The sequence below is a fragment of the Tenrec ecaudatus genome, chromosome 3, assembly GCF_050624435.1.
Source record: "Tenrec ecaudatus isolate mTenEca1 chromosome 3, mTenEca1.hap1, whole genome shotgun sequence".
In the NCBI taxonomy this organism is placed as follows: Eukaryota; Metazoa; Chordata; class Mammalia; order Afrosoricida; family Tenrecidae; genus Tenrec; species Tenrec ecaudatus.
The window spans coordinates 33,082,176-33,093,237 of NC_134532.1; the positions used below are offsets into that span (position 1 = coordinate 33,082,176).

Consider the following 11,062-nt stretch of genomic DNA (forward strand, 5'->3'; position numbering starts at 1 on the left):
GTTCCTTAGCTGTAGCTTTTCCTTTTAGAAATTGGACACTTCTATTTCCATTCCTTAAGCTGCAATGATTCCATTCCCCTTCACTAGTTTAGGGATGGTGTGAAGAAGGCTTCATTTGTATAAATTAATGAAATTAGATTTTCATTTATATATAACTCAATTGTTTATAAAATACTCCAAATTATAGCTTATGATTTATAACTTTTGAAAATAAAACAATATATTTAGCATGAGGATTTTGTTCTGTAAAAACAGTCTACATACATGCATCTCATTAGAACATATCCATTTGGGAACTTTCCTATGCACACGACTTTAAAAAAAAGTCAAAATTACTCAGTATTTCCAATGTTAAAATAATTTAGTGCCACCTAGTTTTCAATTTCTGTAACTACTAGCTTTAAAAATTAAAAATTGCCACTAAAACTGAAGTTCTGAAAAGCGAATTTTGCAAATGCCTTTTCACATGTCTTAATGCTGACAACACAAGATCAGAAACCGAACTATGTGATATCAAAATCAGTATAAAATGCCATATGCTATTCAAATATGAAAAAAAATAGACCCAATTATTTTGACTATAGATGCAGACTTCTGTCACTCTTAAAACAGTATCAAAATCTCCAGGGACTAATAGGTATTTGGAGCAGACAGAAAGACTTTGTATAGTCAATAGACCTGTCAAAACCCATAATAAGTAGTGGACAATGAATTAATTTGAATATCTAGTTCCTGGAAGTAAAGTGACCAACCTGGGAAAGGCAAAATTGCTTTAAAATATTTTTTTAATAATAGCTTTTATGGTTGGTCTTTTACCCAGAAACTCTTATTACTTCAACAGAATAAAGTGGGCCTAAGATTTTACTTAAGATATTTCAACATTCTCGGCTTTAAAGGAAACACCAACCCCTTAAAAACAAATCAACCTGCCTGAATAAATAGTACTCATGCTGATGAAATTGCAATCTTCTACAATGGGAGAGCACAAAATTGTAGGCCAATCCTCATTCTAATGGAATGTAAAGCATGCGGTTCTACTTAGATATTATCAATGTCCTCATCATCATCTCCTATGTCGTCAAACTGGATTTCATCATTATCTCCAGAGCCAAAGGTATCCGTTTCATTGATTTTGACATGCGCTGGAAGCTTGCCATAGGCCTTCAGACTTCTAGCTTCATCTGCGTTGTCTTTTAAAATGATGTCCACTTTGTTATCCTGATAGTCTCGTAGACTGGCCAATGTGATGTCCAAGGTATTTAGCCAAACCTTTCCCCTCAATTTTCCCCTGATGTGACACATCTCTTTACACCATCAAACCACATGGCTTCTAATCATCCATCTCCCAACATTTTGAAGACCTATGCATATTCTTGCCCATCTTCTTTGAACGCCAGTTCTCTTTTTTTCAGACTCGTTTTCATTCTTACCTCTACGTCTATATTTACCTCCTTTACCTTTATTCTTAGGCAGGACCATGGCCTTGTGGTGTTTCCGACTCTCTTTGGGCAACTACGGCAGCAGCAATTCCTTTGAGGGGAGCGAAGACTAACGAAGGGGAGAGAGCAGGATGGAGCAGGCGCTAAGGATCAAGTGGAGCGTGAAATAGTAAATCCCACACTTTTTTTTTCGTGTATGAAGAGAATTTTAATTAAATGTTCAATGCGCATCAAGAAAACATACCACTCCAGAGCTGCCAATGCTCACAGCTCCAACATACTATGTGCACCAACAATCCAAAAAAAAGCTTCCACCATCTCACAAAAGAGATGAAATGAGACCCAAAGTAGGGCAAAAGCCAAGTCAGTGAAGGGGAAATCATCTCAAGAATGGTGGGGGTATCCACATGGCTTCCGGCAAAAAAGTGCTGAATCATGATTAGGTCCAGACTCTAACCAGAACTTACCAGTGGAACAGGAGGATATCTCCCACCCTGAACCCAACCAGTGACAGCTCTGGCGCTTCCACATTGGTTGTATTCTGGTCCCAATTAACAGCGCCACCCATACATGTGTCTGGACAGAATTTTAGAGGAAAAAATAACCCTCCTATCCCAAGGTCAGTCAGTTTGTCCTTGGCAGGGCTCAGGCTGTCTATTACCAATCCTGGACGAGCTCCCAAATATGAGATTTGAGGAAGGAAGGCAAACTTACCTTGGGTGCACGCAATAATCATCACAACCAGTTGAGATGCAAAAGTGGAACAAGGAGTTTATTAGCTAGCTCAAGCTAGGGCTTCCTCCATCCGCTGCCTGGCTTAGCGATTTCCCACACTTTTTAATATTGCACTTTAATTTTCATTCAGTACAGCCATCCAAGATACGAAAACCATTAAACGTATGTTAATGATTCAAACAGGATTTGTATTTATTAATGTATTTATCACTCTCACTCATTGCACTGAGTCAATGCAGACACATTGCGACCCTATAGGAAAGGGTAGATTTGAGCGTTTCTGAAACTGTAACTCTTTATGGGAGCAGAAAACACCATTTTTCTCCTGTGGAACAGCTGGTGGTTTTGAACCCCTGGGCTTTAAGCTCATACCCTATCAACTAACCACTACACCACCAGAGTTCATGTATGCACACATACATATATTTAATTGTGTTTACTTATATCACATATGAGTGAATATTGAAACTGATGTGTTTTGTAATAAACATTATGGAAGAGAGAATTCTTGGAGAAAATGATTTGGTAGGAAAGGAAACCCTAGATGCCAACAAGGAGCTCCTTGCCCCCATGCTTTTTCCCATTGCCCTGGGAGCCTGGCTCCTGTACTGTGTGCAGCCTACGTGTTCCTATACGCCAATGTCATTATTGTAGTGAAGCTTGTGCATGGGATGGCACTGAGTCCTCTCACAGTTCCTCTCAGAGTAATGGACAGCGGTGCCCTCAGTGGTCGTTGAGCTCAGCTGCAGGGAGAACTTCTTCGTGGACATGCTTTTTGAGCTTGAGAGTCAACTCAATTGTGATGGGTAATTGTTTTCTTCTACTAAAACATATTGATAACAACGACTCCAATCTCTTCTGCAGGTTTTGGTAGATCCAGCGCCAAAAATACGTAGTTATCAGAGGCAGCAAATTTTAAGTGATGAGTCTCTGTGAAGGATTCATCACTCCTGGGTCCAAATAATGATGCTGAAGCTGTCACAGGACATCCAAGATAATCAATGATGGTAACTAATGCACACTTCTTTTATTCCTACACATTTTTAGAATTTCATGATACTACTAGAAATTAATTATAAGGCCAAAGAATAGCCAAAAGAAAATCTATACTAGGGACAAGTTATGTAGTTCTTAAAAAAAAAACTCTTCCCCAAATGTGATGTTTTTCACCAAGTTTTGAAATTTAATCTGGAAATTGAAGGGGTGATCTGCATGTTAGAAATCCCAGAAGAAAAAAGGAAAAAGGCAGATAAACCTCCAGTCTTTTCTCAGAAACTGAAAAGAGAAAGTCTAATGTCCTCCATTCTCTTGAGGTTTGTTTGCCTCTATCTATTGAGAAATCAAGCTCCTTAGGCTGAAGATCAGAGAAACTATGGACACAGAAATCATAGAGTGTTAAGAAATTCTAATTTTATTAATACCCCTAATTATTAGTGAACATTTATTCTACTATGTTTTCTCATTTCTCTGCATATTTCCTGGAGAGTTAATTCCTATTTCTTTATCATGTCATCTCACTTAATACCAGTCATGACAGTGGAACATGTACAGAGTTTGGATAATCAAAATAGGCAAAGGGCATGAAATGGTACTTGAATGAAGGAGACATTTAAGTTGAAAAGATACAAATATAGTAACACATTATTCATTGGTGCTATTATTGTGTATTAGATTGGCATTGTTTCATTTGGAGATATTTTCTTGGAATGGGTGGTTATAGAATGGCCATATTTTCTGGAAAGCATTTTAGGTACTTTCATAAAGTCATTTTTCATATCTCTGCTCAATGCAGTCCATGGTGTGATTTCTTGTTTGTTTCTTCCATGGGTATTCATTGTGCATCACAGAAATACAGAATTGCTGGAAATGTCAGCCGTTTCTCTGTGCACCATGCTAAACAGAACAAATAACTCAAGAAGCTGTACTAAATGGAAAACACAACATCAGGATGTAGTAAACCCAGCTAATAATCTGTGATATGCAGGTGAAATAAAACTACATGTTCCAATATAGCATGACTTGAAAACTTACAGATGAAGTTCAGAAATTGCTGCCTTCACTCTACATTACAAATCAATGCAAAGAAAATGAAACTTCTCACTATGGGACCAATTGAAAATATGATAAGTGGAGATAAGATCGAAGCTGTGATGGAGTTCATCTTGCTTAGATTTACAATCAGTGTTCAGGAAGCCGCCGTCAATCAAATGATGCATTTCAGTGAATCTGCAGTACAAGACCTCTTTAAAGATTGAAGAGCAAGAATGTCTCTTTGAGGACTAAAATACACCTGGCCAAAGCTATGAAATTTCAGTGGTCTCATATGCATGTCAAAGTTGGACAATGAATGAGAAAGATCGAAGATGAAACAATGTATTTGAATCATGATACTGGTGAATAATTTGATGGTGTGGTGGACTGTCAGAGGAACAAGCGTATATTGGATGATGTACACTTGTGATGCTTAATAGAAAGAAGTGAGCATAGTATTACTTCATCTCAAGTACTTTGAACATGTGTCAAGGAAATCAGAACTTGGAAAAAGACATCATGCTTGATAAAGCATAAGGTCATTTTTAAAAGGATGAACTTTAAGAACATAGTTGGCACAGTAACTGCAAAAAGGGCCTCATACATGACAATTGTAAGGATGATTCTGTTTCATTCTGTTTTCTCTAGTGTTGCTATGAATCCAAACTGATTTGATAGGACTTAAAACAGCAACATACAATGCCAGTTGCAAATATTGCACTCCATGGAGAGGAAGCACAAGCATTTACCTGTCAAATTGGAACCAGATAAGGATACCATTAAATATAAATCTTATTTCATATCATGCTTCAAATTTAACTATAACTATAAATCAACAAATGATAGATGAATGCATCCAAAATGGTAATAAAGAAATCAAACTCTCTATAATTGCTGAGGATGTTACTCTAAACATAGAAAACCCAAAAGCTCTAGAAGAAAATTATTGAAACCGGTTTTGAAGGTTAAGCAATTTCACAGGTTATAAGGGGAACACAGATAATCAGTTTGATTCCCACGTACCATTAGAGAAAGCTCTGAAAAGAAAATCAGAAAATAATACAATTTACAATAACCACTTAAAATATAAAGTAAATTGGAGTAAGCCCAAGCAGAGAAACAAAAGTCTTATATAATGAAAATGATAAGAAAACATTTTCCCAAGATACCAAAAGACACACCCATAATTAGAATAACGGGTCATGTTCACGAAGAGGAAGTCTTAACTTTGTAAAAGTAAAACACTCTAAACAATCTATAACTTTAATGTAATCCTGAAGAAGATCCCAGGGTCTATGTTTAAGAACATGGCGACTACTTACCAAATTTTAAAAGAAATTACTCATCAGGTTAAAAAGAAAAGAAAAATTCAGCATACAATGTCAAAACTACCCCCACCCCCATACTCTCCTCGGGCAGTTTCTACTGGAGTTTCCTCTCAATCTGCTCCTAAGCAGTGGGAACAAAGCGAACCCAAGACACAGCAGAAGATCTCATCTGCGCTCACACACCCACCTGCTTCTGGTTCCTGGGCCTGTGCTACCCCTGCTGTTATAAGAGCTCTCTTAGTTCAGCCCCCAGCTCTCCTGCATGGTGGGTTGTGTGGGGCCTCACATTGACTTTCCCTCTCCTTATCTCCTTGCAAAGTGCTTGTCAGTGGTAAAAGAGCTCAGCTGCAGGAAGAACTGATTCATGGATGTGACTAGATGGTCTCTGAGAAATGATGTGTATTTGCTAAACCACTCTGATTCAGAGAAGGTCCTTCCCATCCACTTAAGGCTTGTCCTAGGGCTCTGTCTGATCCAGTCCCAAGTAGCACTGGTGTTGGAGATAGACTCCCTAGCGATGGTAGAGGTGAGAGTGAGGGTCTGAGAAGCTTAACCATCTGATCACCTGACTCCTGTAGCTGCATGTGGGACAGGGCCCCTGGAGTCTTCAGAAACAAGTATTAAAGGCCCCATATGTCTTTGAATGTGCTGTGATCCACTGCATCTCCCTGCCAGTGACCTGATGGGAGACCCAGCACCATCAGGAGGAGGAAGAGAAAGGAGGCAGACATTTCTCTATCAAAGGCTCCCCGACTCAGAAGGCTCTGGAATACCCTGGTTGCAGGGCATTGATGGTGGTGGTCTTATTAAGTAAGAAACCACAACAGGTATTTGCCTATGAGTGTTCCTGACTGTTAAAAGAGGTGGGGACTATGAACAATGTGCAAATGTACAGGCACCACAGCTCCACAAGAAAGTATCTCCAGAGCTGATTCTTGAATCAAGTTGGATGACAGAGATAGGAGTGATGTGACCCACAAGCATACATTTAATTAGCTGGCTCCCCAGATTCCAACATTTGAAATTACAAAATCAGAGTTCCAGTGTAGCAGTCTTGTTTGATGAATTAATTTTTCTTTGTGAGGTCTGAGAGCTAGGAACACACCAGACATTCTTCTGACTGAGGGAAAATCAGAAAACCAAGCAATTGAGCTAAAAAATGAACAATCTCTTCTTTCAAAAGCAAATGTACTCTGGCTCATAGGAACCCTAGAAGACTGATGAGAACTGCTTATTAGGCTTTTGCTGAGTATAATTATGTACAGGAATAGACAATGTCATCTTACTCAGGAGGAACCGTTGGCTGATTTGAATCCCTGACCTTATTTGTGGTGAGCAAATTTTATCCCACAGCACCACCATAGCCCTTTACATCTCTGTACCGACAGGCCCACAGTACAGGGTTTCAAAAATGTCACTTTCAAAAGCCAAGTCATAATATTTTCATTATTAGTATATGCATATGAACTCTGGACTATAAAAAAAGAAGGCCATGGAAAAAATGATGGCCTGAGGAAAGTACTGTGGGGCGGGCTGGCAATAAAACAAACAGATCTGTTTTGAAAGGAGGACAGCCAGAGAGTTGCTTAGAATCAAGGATGGGGAGACTCTTGATACCAGTCCCTTGAGGAAAACATCAACCATGATAAAGTAGGGGATCAGTGAAGAACAGGCACATCATGAGATGGTTTGACACATTGGCTGTAATAATGACCTCAAAAATATTCATTGTTATTGTGATGTTGAACTAGGCATTATTTCCTTCTGTTGTACATTGAATCACTTAGAATTTGGAACTGACTCTGGCACTTTGCACCATCAAAAAGAAAATATAACAGAACACACAACATTCTTCCTGGTTTGAATAACAGTGCTGGGGGAAAGGTACATGCTTTATGCAGAGAAGCACGTCTAGCAAAGGGAAATATGTAACACAATACAATGTCTTTATAAGTGCTCTTATGTTGACGTTCACTGTACTTTGGCTAATTATTGGTAGCCATTGTCTTGTCCACATATTTAAAGAACTTTAAGCATCCAAGGTTGTTTGGGCGCAGAGACTCATAGACTCAGAGAGCCTGCATGAAAGAGAACTATCTGAAGAGGATTTTCTTTTCTTTAGTACTGATGGGAGAAAGTTATCAGATCTTTATCCAAATGAGTGGAACTGCCAACCTGTTGCCTAAAAGTTGATTACTTAATCATTGTGCCACATGGTTTTGTGATCCAGGTTCCTCTAAGTATAACTTACATACATCATGACCTTTACTTTCTGCTGATGAACATTTCTCTTCATGTTGACTGGTGTTAAGACATTATATAGATTTCTTCAATGCTGGCACTACTGCTATTTTATTGCTCCTTGAGTACTTATTGTAGGATGCTTTCCTATACATTGTGTGATTTTAGTAGCAACCCTGGTCTCTATCTGTAATGCCAGAAACAGCTGCCGTAGTGGTGATACCTAAGAGTGACTCTAATAAAGGCCAAATAAGAATTTTTTTTAATGAGGAGCTGATACCAAGGGCTCAAGTAGGAAGAAAATGTTTTTAAAATGATGATGACAACATAAGTACAAATATGCTCAACACAATGGATAGATGGATTGTGATAAGAGCCATATGAGCCCCCAATAAACTGATAAAAATAAAATAATAAAAAATATCCAACCTGCATGCAAAGAAGAAGAAAAAAAGAGAAATACCAAAGAAGAATTGATGCATTTGAGTTATGGTGTTAGAGAATAATATTAAATATACCACGGGCTGCCTGCCGGACAAGTGGGTCTCTTTCAGAATTAACACATCTGGAATGGTTCTTGGAAGCATTCAAGTAAGACTTTATCTCACTTATTTGGGTATGGCATCATGCAGAACCAGAACCCAGAGAATGGTCTTGTGTTTGCTAAATTGGAATGCCATTGAAAAAGAGAGACTTTCAAGGAGGTGGATTGTCACAAAGGCTGCAATGATGAGTCCAAACGGGAATGACTGAGGAGAGTGCACTTCAGGGCAGCAGTTCATCCTTGTACATAGGATCTCTGGGAGTTGAAGCCAACTCAAGGGTACCTAACAATATCAACAATATTATCAAGGTCATTGTAAGTTAAAATTATTACATAAGCATACATTTGTCAGCATTCACTGGAATGAAAACTTTGGACACCCATCTGCATTCATGTTTTTATAATGAGGCTGGTGGCGTACTGGTTATGTGTTGTGCTGAGATGTGTATGTCCACAGTTTGAAACCCTCAGCCTCTCAAGGAAGAAAGATGGGGCTTTCTACTCCCACAACAGTTGCAATCCTGGAAACCTACAGGGGCATCATCAAATTGTCATCAACTCGATGGCAGTGAGTTTGCTTTCTTGGAATATTTCTAACTTTTGCAAAAAACAGCAGTGGTTAATGCCCTAAATGGTAAATGGAGATGTGATCAATACACACTAGTATTTCTGAGAATTCTATCTTTGGATAGATGGTAAAATACAGACAAAGCCCACTCCAATGAACAGAAGCCAGGTTCAGATACATGAAGGCTCCCTAGAGTCTGTGCTTGGTGGTCCCTAGAGAGGTGCTGACAAGGTGGGGAAAGCACAGCTTCTGAGAGGAAAACATCACTGACTTCTCTCTCTCTTTTGCATCTGCCAAAATCATGGCCTGTTGCCGGGAGGTTTGTGTCTGGGCTCACACTGACTTCCCATCACTGTGTCTCTAGCACAGTAATACATGGCGGTGTCCTCAGGATCCAAAGAGCTCAATTTTAAATAAAAGTTGCATTTGGAGGTGTCCCAGGTGATACTGACCTGGTATGAGAGAGCTGCATTATATCTTGTGCTCCCACCAATGCATATTGGACCAAACCACTCCAGTCACTTTCCTGGAGCCTGGCGGATCCAGTGCACAATATAGCTTGTTAAAGAGAATCCAGAGCCGGCACAGGTGAGAGGCAGAGTCTGTGATGGCTTCACCTGTCCAGGGCCTGACTCTTGTAGCTGCTCCTTGGCTAGGTCACCTGGGGATAAAGAGAAACACAGTGAGTTGTGTGCTCAGATACTGCATCCGCAGACTTCATGTGTGAATCCCTGAAGCATTTACCTCCCAGAGTTGCCACCAGAAAGAGGAAAACTCACACCCAATTCATGTTCATGTGGATAAGATTCATGACACCCAGAAAATGCTCTCTTGGGTGTGAAGGAATACAAATTTAAGTACAAGCACGCTGTGGTTTCATGGGACTGGTGTTTGCATGTGACTGGGAGGTGCACTTGTATGTAAAGGAGGAGAGGGCTAAATGGAGACCGTAGCTCTGGGACTCAGACTAGAAAAGCGATGCTGGTAGAGTCCTTGGGAGAACACAGTCCTCTCTCTGAGGTCTTCACTCTACCAATCATATGAACATCTGTGCAGATTTCATATTCAATGTAACTTTATGTTCATTACCATCAAATGTATCCAGATGATCAATTGAAATTAATGACAAACTCTATCCTCACCCTATTTTGGAATAAATACAAGGTCAACCTGCATCTTTTCATACATATGAATACATATGGAAACAAGTGTACGTCATCCCAAATTCTTTCACCTATTACATTTCACAATATTGGGAAAGAAGTAAGTTACTTCAATATTATCGTCTGTATTTAGAGTTGGAATGAAAAGTTTCCTAAGAGCAGGGTTATTTGTGAGGATAAAAGAAACCACAGAAATAAGAAGAAGCTCGGTTTTCCTCCATGAATCAGTACTGGGGGTGGGTGTTGGGCTCAGTATCTTCAGAGAGCCCCCTGGTGACAGCATCCCATCACATACAGGAGATGTGTTTCCTGGGCTCACACTGTCTTCCACCTTCTGTCGGTCCCACAGCAACATTTTCTCTGGCCCTAAGTGTTCAGACTATTGTCAGGAGTGTTACCTGGAGTTGTCTCAGCAGGTTTCCTGCCATGGACAGTACAGGTACGGTAGTGGTCAGTGCAGCAGTTCTAGCTGGCCAGGCACTGCAGTCCTCATCCAGCCTCCTGTCCTCACTTCTTTCTTCTCTTGGTCCAGAGCTGGAGGGTCCTTAGCATCCCTTCAGGTCAGCTTTCTCCATGAGGTTATTTTTATGTCTGGACTCACAATGACTCTCCCTCACCATGGTAGTATGCTTTCCTAAGCTCAGCTTGGTGGTCCACTTGGAGAGAGGTGGAAGGGAAGGAGGACAAGGGGAAAGGGAACAGGGGAGCGAGCATGTGAGAGGAGAGGAGAAGCTGGTGAGAGATCAAGGGAGGAGCCAAGAGAGAGGGCACTCTTTATTAACCCTGTGCATATACCTCTGAGGGGAGTGTGCAAGCCCACTAATTATAGGTAAAGACATATGTCACAGGAAGGGTTTGCAATATAAGTTATACAGCAATGAGAGGGGGACAATCTAGGGGTATAAACACAATAGGAAGGGGAGGAATTGGGTTATCCATGTGACAAGACAGGTGGATCCTATATTCAAGATGGTAGCCTAACTTGATGTCACTGAGAGGGTTTGATCTGTTCT

The 11,062-nt window shown here is 40.0% G+C and overlaps 1 pseudogene; it reads right to left on the minus strand.

Moving 5' to 3' along the window:
* Positions 1-1,038: 1,038 nt before the first annotated feature.
* On the minus strand, positions 1,039-1,479 carry LOC142443210 (eukaryotic translation initiation factor 1A, X-chromosomal-like; annotated as a pseudogene).
* Between the last annotated feature and the right edge of the window lie 9,583 nt (positions 1,480-11,062).